The sequence below is a fragment of the Triplophysa dalaica genome, chromosome 20 (assembly GCF_015846415.1).
Source record: "Triplophysa dalaica isolate WHDGS20190420 chromosome 20, ASM1584641v1, whole genome shotgun sequence".
Classification (NCBI taxonomy): Eukaryota; Metazoa; Chordata; class Actinopteri; order Cypriniformes; family Nemacheilidae; genus Triplophysa; species Triplophysa dalaica.
The window spans coordinates 12,387,585-12,402,417 of NC_079561.1; positions in this window are offsets into that span (position 1 = coordinate 12,387,585).

Consider the following 14,833-nt stretch of genomic DNA (forward strand, 5'->3'; position numbering starts at 1 on the left):
ACCCAAAGGGTATCTTTTATAAGATCCACGGGGAGACAGGAACTGATAAGCATAAACAAACAATACCGGACACTGATCAAAGGAGAAGGATATGTATAAATAGTCCACAGGTGATGAGGGTGATGATGGGCAGGTGTGGGGATTACTGACGAGACACAGGTGTGGGAGCATAGGAAAGGAAGTCCTTGGGGAAAACACCGGGAGAAACAGAAGGGAACCATGACATTCGCGAGTCCATGCTGCCCATTCAATCTCCATGACATGAATAAAATATTTTGTTTAAACATGTTCAGTGGGGTCTTTCTGTGTATTAGATCTGCCATTATCTCAATTTTATACTGTATATTACAGGTATGTTTAGGCTAACTCTGTGGTTCAGTGGGCCTTCAGGACCTATATTTTGTTAACTATGAAAAAATGTTTCATTAACATTAACGTTAATGTTTAAATGGGTAATGACGGAAATACATCGTTCTTGTACAGTATCTCTGCTCATTGAGGGTTCAGTCTTAACTCGTGACAGCTAGTGCAAATGGGAATGTTTCAAATGATCTTTTTGACAGGTAGGGTACAATATTTAATGAGGAACTCTGCTATATGTTATATGCTAACAATTATTTACAAAGGAAATCAAATAAATATTTTAAATGAATTTATTTCTGTCTCCGCTAGCAGCTTTTGACCATAAACACTTACACAAATCATTTTATTACATTTTCACAGCAAGATTTCTGAATCTTTTTTCTTCACAGTGGCGGTCAGTGTCCAGGTAGCATCTGAAGAGGTCAATGATGGTAGGACTTTTTTGTAGAACTTTTCTGGTTGGTCTTTTTCTGAAACAATTTTATTTTTTGGGCAATTCCATGAAAAAAACAAGTCTTTACCAAAGGTTGTACTATGATTACAGCGCACATATCAACATTTGGTGGTTTAAATACCCATATGAGGTCTCTCCAAGTTTTTAAAGCATTTGTTCAATTTTAAGTGAATGATTTTTCATAGTAAAGTAAGTGCCATTTTCAGGATTGCCACATCCATAACGGTACATATTTCTCATAAATGGACATGAAAATTAAACAGAGTAACTATTTGATGTTCTATGAAGGGGCATCTTTCCCCATTTATTGGCTATTATTGCATCAGGATTTTTATTGCTTCCAACAAAGTTTGTTTTGTCCTTTTTTTGTTTTTTGTATGTTTATGTGCCTTTTAGAAATAGAAAATTTTTTCATAAACTGAAATATTTCTGATGTTAAGACTTTATAAACATGGATTTAGTAAAATATGAACAGATGGTTCAATATATTCATAAAAGGCCAAAAGCAAGCATATCAACCTCAAATGGGTGCTCGACCAAAAAAACGAATGAAGGATTATAAACAAAAGTCGGCACAACAAAGCTTAAAAAAATACAAAAATGTGTTGATTAAAAGACTATGGCATGGCTCAATACATTACACGCAATGCTATAGAATTTTAATCAAAACATTTTTGTATTTTTTGTAGCTTTGGATTGCCAACTTTTGTATATAATCCTTTAATATATACTTAAAAAAAACACACTATGAGCATTTTTATGAAATGTCTGTGTGGCGTGCATTTAGTTGCATTTCATTACATGTTCTGTAGGCTATTTGAAATATGGGTAATTTGGCACACTGACAAAGTTTATTATATTCTCCTAGAACCTACAGTAATTTAGATTTCTAATCCAGAATCCACCTCATAGCGTTGTAAAGCCACAATAAGGTTTATTTTTTGCTGTTTGAGTAAGGGAAGTTGTACAGTTTGAGGGTTGTTATTGCAGAATAAACCTTGACAGGGCCACAAGGACCCCGATGTATTTCTTATTATATGGTTACTGTCATGATCCTGTCTGTCTCTCGCCTGTTTTGTAGTGTACCTTGTTTCCCTCTTGTTCCAATGTTGTTCCGCCCCCTTCTTCAATACTATGGATTTATCATAGACCACACCCATCTCTTTTGTTGCCATAGCCATTCATTGCCACTTCACCTGTGTCTTGTTATCTTGTGTGTGTATATATATATAGTGTCTGTCTTTCTTCTATCATTGTAGGTTCTTGAATTGACGTAGTCTTGTTGTTTTCGGTAATGCCATGCCCATGTTACTTTCGGCTTCATTAAATTACTTTGATGCTGCACTTGGATACTTCTCCTAGTTGTCTGTTTTGGACTAGATCGTTAAAGTTACAGTGGTTTCTGGGGAACAACTGCTCTGCACATTTTGTTTGTGTCCCTTAACTGACACGCTAACTTCAGTTCATAGATATGTCCCTTAATGAGCTGATGATTTGAGTGAAGTGTATTAGATAAAGGAGACATGCAAAATTTGCAGAGCTGTGGGTCCCCATAAACAGGTTTGGGAACCATATATGAGACAAAGGGGATTTATCCATAAAGAAAGTGTTAAAAAGGGAGGGTTAGTGCTGACTTCATTAATAATTTCAAGAAATGGACGCATTTGTCATTTATGAAGCAACCTTGATGCTTTATGAGGAGAATATATTGAGACTACTAAGAAGGTATTTCTTGTCAAATGTGCCCTGAGCACTATTCGCACAAGATTAGTATTACCCGGGGACCTCAGTCATTTGTATTAATTGCAGAGGTTGTGTGTGATCTTAAGCACATGAAAACTGGCATTTCTGAGCTCATATATAATATTTTAAGGTTTTATCCACCGTTTGCGAATAATGGAGGGTGTTTTGAAGTCTTTTGGTATTATTTCGAATGCTGGATGATATCCATAAGTTACCGGGAGTCTCCCATTTGTTTATATATCATGGAAACTCTTATAACATTTGAGTCCCGCGATCGCAATGATCTTTTGTCCGTTTCGGGATAACTGGTCTCAAATAATGAGAGGTACAGTCATACATCATTAAATACCAAACAACTATAAGCTTTACAAACTACACCCAAAGCCATGCCATCAGAACCGGGAAATAAGTCAGTAAATTTGAGTAAAATCATCCCTTGCGAATGCGTCACATGAAAAACTGATGTGGGGAGGTCATTTATAAGTCACAGGAGGTCTCCAGATAATACTAATGCCATGTGAAAACTGTGAATGGTGCTAATGTGTAACCTAACGTTACGTCACAAACCAAATTCACAGAAGCATCCAACTACGCGAACTGCTATCCAATCAAAGTGGTGGGTGTTTACTTATAAAGTCTTCAATTAAACTTAGCGTTTGTAGAGCTGGCCACAAAACCAGTGTAGAAAATAGCCTATTAATTCTTGATCTTGATGTTTTTGAATGTAAAATCACGCGAACATCATAACTAGACATCATACAACAGAATAAATAAATTGAACAAGGCCAATTCATGAGACCTTTAATATATGTCAGCAGTTACCTAGTAAGCAAATTAAAATAAATCAAAATTCATATATTGAGTAAGGTGTTGAACCTGTTTTCTATATATTTTGACTTCATTTGTCTTTTTACTTGTCAATAGCAATCCCAACACCAAAACTAATTTTGGAACCAGCGTTTAAAGAATTCTACCCGTCTGAAAAAGTCACTCTGAAGTGTGAGATTGAGGGCACTTCTGATGACTGGAACTACAAGTGGTATAAAAACGGGCAAGGCCTACAAAATTCCAGATCTCTCTTAGAAATCAAGTTGGCAGAAAAGGCTGACACTGGATTTTATTCCTGCCAGGGATTTATTAAAGACAGAGTCGCCAGCGAAAGGAGTAATGCTGTTGCACTTCAAATCAATGGTAAGCATAATCCTTTCTATTGGATTCGACCGCTCTCCTAGTGTCCCCGAAGCATTCTCATACACTGTAAACTTTGCTGTAGTTTTTGCAGCAGGTTTGCCAGGAACTTACTGTAGATTTAATTACTACTTAATACACTTTCAAATTAGTACCGGTTTTAATTACTTTAATCGAAATTTAAACACTTTGACTTTTGAGATCCAAAATGAGCAAGAAGAGAATGGCATTAGCACAGAAACGCTGCAAAAAAACGACATTATTCCTAAGCATTTTTCTCTTATTTTATGTAAAATATTTTAAACTTCTTAAATTACTATACATTTACATAACAAGAAAAGTGACCCAAGATATTTAGTCTTGTTTTATGAAAGAAAATATTTAAACTAGGTACGTCTATGCTTAAAACAAAATTATACATTAAATTTACAGTAATTTACAGGCAAACCTGCTTCGAAATCACAGCAAAGTTTTAATGTGTAGATTAGAGTTTTTTATAGTAAGTGTTGCTGAGTTCTACATCTGTGGTAAGTTGCACCAGATGGACCTAAAAATGTTGGGTGTAACCCGAACGTCGGGCGTATCTACGTCCAGACTTGCGTATATATTTACACCTGTTGCATCATCTAAACTAGGCGCAGCTACGCTTCGCTTAGACGATGCGCGTCCCCGTGGTCACATTCTACTGCATTGAGAATAACATTCTTACTGCCTCCAATGATTAAAGATGTTTAAGAGGAACAATAATCAGAAGATAAAAGACAAAATACAGTATTAAAATGACAAAACGCTTAATAAAGTAGAAAAAAACACGAAATACGGAAAAAAGAACACGTATGCCAGAATATATTCAGTCAATTAAGCAGTGCTCCATTTCTGTCTGTTTCATGCATAACCGCGGTGAATATTCAAGGTTTAATTTCTAAAAATGAATTGCTGCAAGAACAAAACGTTGCTGTATGTGAGCTATCGAAATTGAACCAGTACAAATAAATTCTAAACATCACTTCCAAACTTTTCCTCTGTAGAGACTCCTAAACCAAAGCTAACCGCAGATCCAAACTGGACAGAGTTTTTCCCAGATGAGACAATCACTCTGACGTGTGGTTTTGATGGCAATTCTGACAGCTGGTCTTTTGAATGGTTCAAAAATGGCAAATCATTCAATAAAAAACCCTACTCTAACAATCACAACAAAGCCCTCTGACTCTGGACCATATACATGTAAAGGAAAACTTAATGGCAGATCGGTTGTTACCCAACATAGTGATACTTTTCAGCTAAACGTCAGAGGTAAGAATAGTCATACAAATAATGCATAAGAATTGTGCATACTAGTGTTTCCCAGAGAATGCAAAAGCAATCTTCATCTCTTTATCATTCTATGTTCATGTTGTGACACATAATTGCATAATGTTAAATTCATTTTGATTTGCATTTCTCTCTTTAGATCAATGCCCCAAGCCCATTTTGACCATGAGCCCAGATTCCCATGTGAATTACAACAAAGAAAGTTTAACATTTAAATGTGATTTCAAGGTGGAGTTGTCCGAATGGGAATATCTCTTCTTTCGAGAATCCTTGCAGATTCATGCTGGTACTAGCAACAGTTTTTCTATCCAAACAGCACAAGTGTCCGACAGTGGAAAATACTCATGTCAAGTCAAACGAAGAACTCTCACCTCTGACCAAAGTGACGTACGCACAGTAACTATCAAAGGTAAGGTGAAAATGCTTTAGTTTCGTATACTTTAATAAATATTTGATAAAAACATCATGAGAGCTTTTCACGTGTCATGAGTTTGACTGTTCTGTCTCTCACTTCAGAAATTCCTAAAGCTCAGCTTAGTTCTGAATGGAAAGATGCTTTTCCTGGTGAAACGGTGTCTTTGCAGTGTGTGATTCCAGGTGTATCAGAAAACTGGATCTATATGTGGTTCAGGAACGACAAAACTGTCTACAGTGGTCCTGACACAAACATATATGGAAATACTCTGTTACTCTCGGCTGAATCGCGTCACACTAGGCTATATATGTATGTTTGTCAAGCTCAGCTGGAGGGAAGGCCTGTGAAGTCAGCGAAAAGCACACAACATTCATTAAACATTTATGGTAAGTTTTGTCAACTTGAGATATATGAAGTTGTATCGAACACAAGCTTGCTATAGTTTTCTTATTTTGTTTGTTATTGTTGCTATTGGAAAATCAAACAATGAGGTGGTCTGTACCTGACGCTATGGATGGTCTTGTATTCTGCTTCATGAGTACATTTTTGTACATAAAATATTGACCTTCTGTTTACTTTCGGGTTTAAAGTAAAACACAAAGTTCAGACAAGACATACATGCAAGGAACATACAATTCCTTCTTTTGTGTATAATCTTAAATATAGGTTATTATATAAAAATACGTTATTAATCCAGCAAATTTATTTATTAGACTAAGTGTTATATTGAACAGCACTGGTCAAGATGATTTATAGTGATTCTGTGTTATTAGTTTTGATCGGTTAGTGGGGAATCACAGACCTTTGCACGTTGCCCATGGCTGTGTAATAGGTCACAATTATAGACGGTATGGTACAGTGCATCACAGTGCGCTGCATCCTCAATTTTCGATATTACTGCACAAGTTAGTCTGTCTCAAACATTTACTGTTGCAGCTCATTCTTGTTAAAGTCACGCGATTTAAAACTACGGTCCAGGGACCCACACTTTTTTATTGATAACGCAAGTAGAACGCGTAGTGACACAATGTGGCACACTTTACATCTTAAAGTAGCAATGTGAAGATTTTAGCGGCATTTGATGAGGTTGAGGAATTGTAACCAAAAGCTCATTGAAGTGACACAGAAGTGCGGTTTCGCTTCTTTGCAGGAAGAGATCATGTTTTAACGAAACATGCTCTGTAGTGGAGTTTGTCCATGTAGGGCTATTGTAGAAACAACATGGTGAATTCCATGCAAGGTGACCCGAAGTGTATGTAGATAGAAATAACTCATTCTAAGATAATAAAGACATAACACTTCATTATGTAAGGTCTTTATAAACCTCTGAAGACATAGTTTAATAGACTAAAAAATATATTTATATGGTTTATGGTAGACACTATTAGATAGTAAGAGATAATACAAATACTTTGTTTACAGTAAAATCAGTATCCGCAGACACATATGATATTTAATTGCAATTTTTAATAATGCAGTAAACCTTCACATAGGCATTGCAAAAACTATTATATTTCACAGCCCTATTATTAACAGTAAACTTTGGTGCAGCTTATTGTTAGTCTTGATTTTTTTATTGGTTCCTTTAAAATAATGCATAATTAATATGTTCAAATAATTGCATTGGTATTTAAATATATTTTCTTCATTCTCCAAACAGGATCCAGGCCAACAATCATTGTGGGACAAGATCCACAATACCAAGAAATTTATACTGGGGAACAGGTCAAACTTAAATGTAGTATTCAAGAGCAGACATCAAATTGGGCATACCAGTGGAAAAAAGACACATCTGTACAAGCCATCCAAGGCGATACTTACACTATCCAAAGTGCCACACTCTCCCACAATGGGTTGTACACATGTCATATAAGCAGGAATAAGGTCACATTTTCATCTGAGCCTAAACTAATTACAATAATCGGTAAGATTAATCTTTTGTGTTGCATTTTTATGTCCAAGCTTACATTGCAACAAAATACATAAATACTCATTCTGTTGTGTGGTTTCTGTTTATCCACACAGAGCGACCTCGACCAACACTCTATATAGAGTCTGAATGGAAAATGTTTTACCAAACTGAAAAAATAACTCTGAAGTGTTCAATCAATGCAAATCCAAATGATTGGCGCTATGAATGGTACAACGAGGAAATTCGTCTCTCTGAAGAAAAGGACACACTCTTGATCACATCAGCAGACAGAAGTAATTCTGGAGGTTATAAGTGCAAAGCGAAACATCGACAGAGATCACCAGTCACTACAAGTGAAACAGCTGCTTTGCTGATTAACATTCTTGGTAAATCAAGATAATTGAAATGAGGAAGTCAGATATGAAGTAGATTATAGAAAGGAAATATTTTTGCCAAATACAACAACATGATACTCTAAAGTATGACTGATAAATAAAAAAGACACATTAAAGGTGCCTTCATATTGTTGAAGAGTCATTGGATATTGTCATTTTTAGTTCTTCACTGCAATTTTGTGTGTCTCTTATTTAACACGCTTGATTCAAATCATCAACCAATTAACAGAGAGCTAAACCAGAGCTGTTTCAGACAAAGGAGAGATACAAAATCTGCAGTACTATGGTCCAAAGGAGTTGTAAAGAACTGTTTCCAAAATATAAGTCAGACAATGTCGGAAGTATAGTTCCGTTAATTTTAGTCTCAGACTTTAAAGAAAAAGCACATGTGATTTAGAACAGATTTGTTTGGGGATGGATTATTAATTATACATTTATGTTTTCAAGGTACCACGCCAAAACCAGAGATTAGAAAACAGCCATCCTTCGAGTTTTTCTACACAAATGAGCAAATTCTGCTTTCTTGTAGCAAGTCAGGTGTTGGTTGGGAATATCACTGGTTCAAAGACTCAAAGCCAACACGACCTTCTATCACAAATACAAACTACAACATTAAATCAGCATCTCCCTCTGATGCTGGTGAATATTTCTGTAAAGTAAAGAGAGGCGACTTCTCGATTGACAGTGAAACTGTGAAAGTGCAAGTAAATGGTATGTTCCTTTCAAATATATAAAAGAGTAAAATGAATTACTGAATATGTTTGAAACAAAAAAGCATCAAACATGACACTGAAACTGCAATTGCAAAAATATTGCTTTTTATTTTAAATTGAAAACAGATTTATGTGTGCACATGTGTTTTCTACACAGAGCCACCTCAGCCAAAAATCTCAATTGAGTCTCAATGGAAAATATTTTATCCAAGTGAAAAGATAACTCTGAAGTGTTCAATCAATGAAAATCTAAATGATTGGAGCTATGAATGGTACAGAAACAAAACTAAGCTCTCTAAAGAAAAGGACACGCTCTTGATCAAATCAGCAGACAGAAGTCATTCTGGAAGTTATAAGTGCAAAGCCAAACATCGACAGAGATCACCAGTGATTACAAGTGAAACAGAAGCTTTGCAGATTCACATTCTTGGCAAGTCATTTTTCTGTAAACATGGAATCAGGTCTAGAAGGAACAAGTCGGAAAGTCACATTTGTTATAAAGAGGTCAAGTTAAAGGACAGTTTAAGTTGCTATTCCCTTTCTCATGCTTCTCTAAGGGTGTGGAGTGATTTGTGTCAGAACTGCAACTTCTTGTATAGTCTTAAAAATAGATTTTCAGTGGACAACCACCACAATCAGCACAATTCACTTCATGTATTCCTCGGGAATAACAAGCACACACATTTCAAGGCAGTTTTTTATTGATCATTTTACTTTTGTTGTGTGTAGATCCCACTCCAAAACCAGACATAAAGATACATCCAACTTTTGAACATTTCTACACTGATGAGCGTATTCACCTTGATTGTTACATGTCGGGAGATGGTTGGGAATATGACTGGTACAAGGACTTAAAGCCAACACAACCTTCTATCACAAATACAAATTATACCATTGATTCAGCATCTCTACATCACAAAGGTGACTACACGTGTGAAGCAAAGAGAGGCGACTTCTCAATCTACAGTGAGCCGCTGAAAGTGGACGTTCAAGGTAAAAACCCCTTACCTCCACATTTTCAAAAATTAAACTCCGTTTCTATACGCTAAAAGGTTTTTTTTTCTATGAAGACTTGTATGCCTTAATAAATCAATATTAGCAAAGACCATAAAACCATAAATTACAAATCAGTGTAAATGCTATACAAATGCTTTAAAAGCTCACAACAACTCCGTTCTCTTAACGCTACAGTCAGTGGATGTAAACCTGTTAGTAAAATGAGTAAACAGAAGATGAGCGATATAAATAAACAGGTACCGTAGGTGGCAGTATGTCCTCCTGGCACCAGTCTGTCTACCTAAAGATAAGATCCTTAGCTGTTCAAGGTAAACACATATTTATTCATCTACAGCATTGGCTTCAGTCGAGATGTTTCATGGGCTGCACCGTAAGCCTCTATGACTAAGAAAGAAAGGGGTTAGAAAAGTCGGATTAAGCATACTTTACCCCATGATAAATTTAAAGGGGTCATAACATTAGTTTTCAGTCTTTGAACTGTACTTAGCATGTATTGTTGTTTATTATAGCATTAAAAGATTTGCAAAGTTATGATGCTCAAAGTTCACTGCACAGTAAGATTCAAGATTCAAAAGTTTTATTGGCATGATAATAATACACTGATATTGCACCGGTCTTGCATCTCTCACGGAGGAGCTCGGAAGCATAAAAGGAGGAGCAACAGGAGTGTACGGCGAGAGAGTTGTAAGACAGGTGCAATGCGCAGCTGACCCTTGTTGTCACTCGCGTTACTGGCCTCGCCCGTTCCCTCACGGCCCTCGTACCACTCTGCTTGTCACAGAGCGTTTCGGAAAGAGAGACTTTATATAGACCGGAGGAAATCCAGTTGTTTTGTTAGAAGGGGGACGGCCGTGAACAATAGACTTGAAATATGTGAAATATAAAGCTTTTATTAGAAACATGAACATCAATTGTTAAACACTCAAAAACATAATCAAAGCCTCACAAACAGCAAAAGACTGGCTCCTTTAAGATTTGGTAAAATATTGTTAATAGTTCACGGTAGCACTGGTCTCATTTCACGGAGGAGGACCAGGCCTGGGCCTCCCTCATTGACGGTCCGGTTGCTCGTCCTCTTAAGCTCCCAATCTCTACCGTGATATGAGACCCACACTCTCATCCCGCCTACTTCACTACAGTATGTATTTTAATGTATGATGTTTTTATTTCTTTAATTATTTTAGCATTATTTTCCTTATGTTTTTCATTAGAGCACCTTATATCTATAGGAGAATAAAGTAGCGTTTCTGTATACTTAGTTCAGTTGACCTGTGCGTCAGTTGTTTGACATCATACAACATGGTGGCAAGTATAAAAAAAGTGTTACATGGTTTGTTTTTTAAAGTAAAAAAATTGTTTAATCTGTTTCTATCAATGAACTTTAGTAGTAGAAGCCAATTATAACATTAAAGGGGGGATATGACACAGCTGAAACAAATATTATCCTTTCTTTTAGATGTAATTCAATGTGTATACACGATTTAAGGTTAAAAAACGTTGTATTTTCCACATACCGTGTAAGGTTTTATCTCCTCTTTGGCTCGCTCATTGCTCTGAAAAGCGAGCTGTGCTATGATTTGCCAATTAACCAGTGCGTAGTTATTGGTTGAATACTGCAAGTGTGTGAACTGATGTGGATTGGTGGGGGTGTGGTTACACGAGGAGTTTCAGTCAGGTCTGGGTGAGCATTAGCTTTGTGCATCTTGTGTTCCGACACTTTCATTTTTGCAATTTTACGTGTCTAATACATACGTGGGCAACATATAACACAAGAAAGACCGGAAAAACACATATTCACGCCATATGACTCCTTTAAGGCATACGAGGCTCTCTTCTTGCCCTAGCTTGAGAAATCTAAAATAGTTTGCTTGCTTTCAGCTCGTTTACCTGCTGTGCTGACGCTGAGCACTGAATTGAGTGACATCATGGCCGGGAATACACTGACACTGAGGTGTGAGGTCTCAGATGGCAAAGTATGGAACTATACCTGGTCAGAGAACGGACAGGAGCTGAATGAGTCTTCTAATACATTAGAAGTGAATGCAAACGAAGTTACTATAAAAAATGAATTTAAGTGCAGGGGGAAAAGGACAGTACGACCGCTGTACTCCTCTTGGAGTGAGGTGTTTGTGGCCAATAATATTGGTAAGTAAACATAATTTTTGCACAATACTGCCCAGGCCAAATGAGTAGACCAAGCTGGTAAAGAAGGTTGACCCTACAGAGCAGGGATCTCCAACCCTGTTCCTGGTGAGATACCATCCTGCAAACTGCAGCTCCAACCCTGCTTCAGCACACCTGTCTGTAATTATCAAGCAACCCTATACATCTTGTCCAGGTGTGTTTGATTGGGGTTGGAGCTGAAATCTTCAGGACAGTAGCTCACTAGGAGCAGGGTTTGAGATCCCTGCTATAGAGCATACACATCAAAGAGTTCAGAGTTGGGCTACAACCACAGAAACAAAGTTTCTAGTGATCCTGAACGACTTGAATAGCTGGATCAAGTGTGTTTATATGTCATGTGATCCATATGCTTTTTGACCAATGACGTGAAAGCAATGCATATAGGCGTTGTTAAGAGTGTAATTTAATCACAAGAACATACATTTATGTCTGTACTAACACTTGAAAACAGCCATAAACTTTGCAGTTTTCCGCTGTCTTCAATTTATAATTTTATTGTTGCTCAGCTCCCGTTGCATACAATGCACAGCCTAAAATCTTGGCGGAAGCAGTAGAATATCAGGGTATTTTTCGCCTACTGTTTTTGGAATACAGGCGTTTCGACATGCTTTCTATACCTCATAAGGATTTTAGCCTCTTTTATGAAAGTAGTCGAGTCTGACACCCAAGGGTGGCGCAAGTGGGGGAAAAGGGTGACTGAGTACATAGAGGGCCTTGAAATTCCTGAAATTATGATTATTATTATTTTACAATTATTACAAAATAATTTCCCTTTTACTTTTCAATAGTTAAATGTGTAATGTTTTGGACTACACTGCACAGTCGCTCTCTTAATAGAACACAATTTAAAAAAAAAATGGTTCAACTGTCAATTCATGTTAAAGGTGAGACTGAGGTTATCTATTACTATTTATGTACATCAAAATTCGAACAGAAATGAGATTCTGGGCTATATACCAAATAAATATAACAATTTAGATAAATTTGCTAAATAGCGTGGAGGGTCCCCACACATTGCATTTAAACAGTTGACTGTTGACACCCCTGCTCTAGAGTATAAATCATACAGACTCCCAGATCCAACTTCACCATCTCAAAAGGTTATGATGGCTTTACTGCTAGTTTGACTCATCTTTGTTGTTTAATTGTTTTTAAAGGTATTTTATCGTTTTTGAATCACAACAATCATACGTTAAATCTAAACGCATGTTTGCTGCTTAACTTCTACCTATAAAATAGCCATTGTTTATTGATGAAAAAACTTGTAGCCACAACAAATAATCCCTGAGGGAAATAAGCACAAATAAAAGGAATAACAAAAAGTTCAATGAAAATAGTTTTTTCCAGAATTGTCTCGAATTTTACTAAGCTGCTAATAGTGTTGTTGGTTAATGCTGTACCTTCCATAACTTTAGCCTGTGCATTCCTCACCTTTGTTGCAGTGTTCAAAAGAAAATTACTGCTGGGCATATCAGGATGTTTCGTCACCTGTATTCTTATTCTGATCATTGGATGCATCATACTGAAAATCACCCGTAAACCAGGTACATTTAGTGTTTTTAGTGAATTCCTAAAAATGTTAACATTTACAACATTATCTAGCTGGGTATAATAGCTTGGTATTGCTTAACAATTACAAACTGTATTAAACATTATTTTATCAATAGAGAAGAAAGAGAAAGTACATGAGGACTTGTTTATCTCAATGGCAGACTACAAGAACCGTAAGTTGAAAATTGTGTGTGTGCATGTCTGTCCCCAGAAATAAGCAGTTTTGCGCAGGATTTTGCATACAATTTAACAATTTAAACTCTAAAATACTTCCCACACATCTAGCTTTAATCATATGTGAAGTTTTCGTACAGGTGTATTTGTGTCATTTTGGATCAAATAATAAAACAAACCCACAGAGTATACGAAGAGTTTGATTCCAAAACGCGATAAGCCGGCAAAATCTATAGGCCTATTGTATCAGGTCGGTATTGAAAAGTCACTTTTTGATTTGATGCCAATTGCGATATCCGTCATGTTATTCTGTCATGTTTTCACCCTTTCTTTCCAAACCGCAATATACGCCAGTCTCACTTCTCTGCAGAATTTGATATATCCGCTCAACCATTCACAGCACACCATTCGCATTGTATACAGTAATAACAGCTCTGAATACGGTCAGCATGCTAGTTTCCCTGATCTACTTTGTACTTTGTGTTCAACAAATAAAACATTTTTTTATAATTTTGACGGGATTGATGAACCTGTGCTGGTTTCTGCAGTGGGGAAGAAACGTAAGCCATCAAAATCAAATCATTTACGTGAGGAGATTAAGAAGATAAGGCACACGTTTATAGCTTTAAAATGATGACCTGTTGAATTTATATTAGGAGCGATGACTGATTGAATGTATTTTTATAATAATTCTTTTTAAATCAAAATCTGGATTTTTATTTTTTATGTAACTAGAACCTAAAGATGCTATGTGAAACTTTGAAACAGAAAATAGTGGTTTTCATCCTGCCACTTTCTTTGTAGAGAAAACACAAATTTTACTCAAATTAATGAAAATGGATTTATAGCGTTTTGGAACCAAACTCTTCATATTTACGTATATACAATTATCCACATTACATTCACCTTATTACTTTATTATCCTTCACAGAAGCTACATCACCCTTGATGGAGTGCATTAACAACAAGGCCCCAGAAAAAGGTACCTTTCATTCATTGCGCTTAACTGATGACCAGTCTGATCGCATAGGAATTTGTAACTATTTTATGAGATGACCAGGAGCGATTCTAGGTTTTCAATATTAGTGGGAGCTCTTCCTCCAATATATAGTCCCTCTCTACTATATACATTACTAAAATAAATCAATAAGAAAGAATACGTAGAATCAAGACAAGTTATTGTTATTAAAATAATATCACATTAATCGATCAATTTATAATTCAAATTGAAACACAATCAACTGCTGAGTTATTTAGTCGAAGGAATAATAAATTGATATGATCTCTCCCTGCCATTAATTCCGATTAGCACAACCGCTGTCACTCATGTGCATGACTGTGCGTTCATCCTTCACATCCACAATATGTTTTAAATGAACACTTCTGTTTGGGAACTCAGAGCAATGAATAACA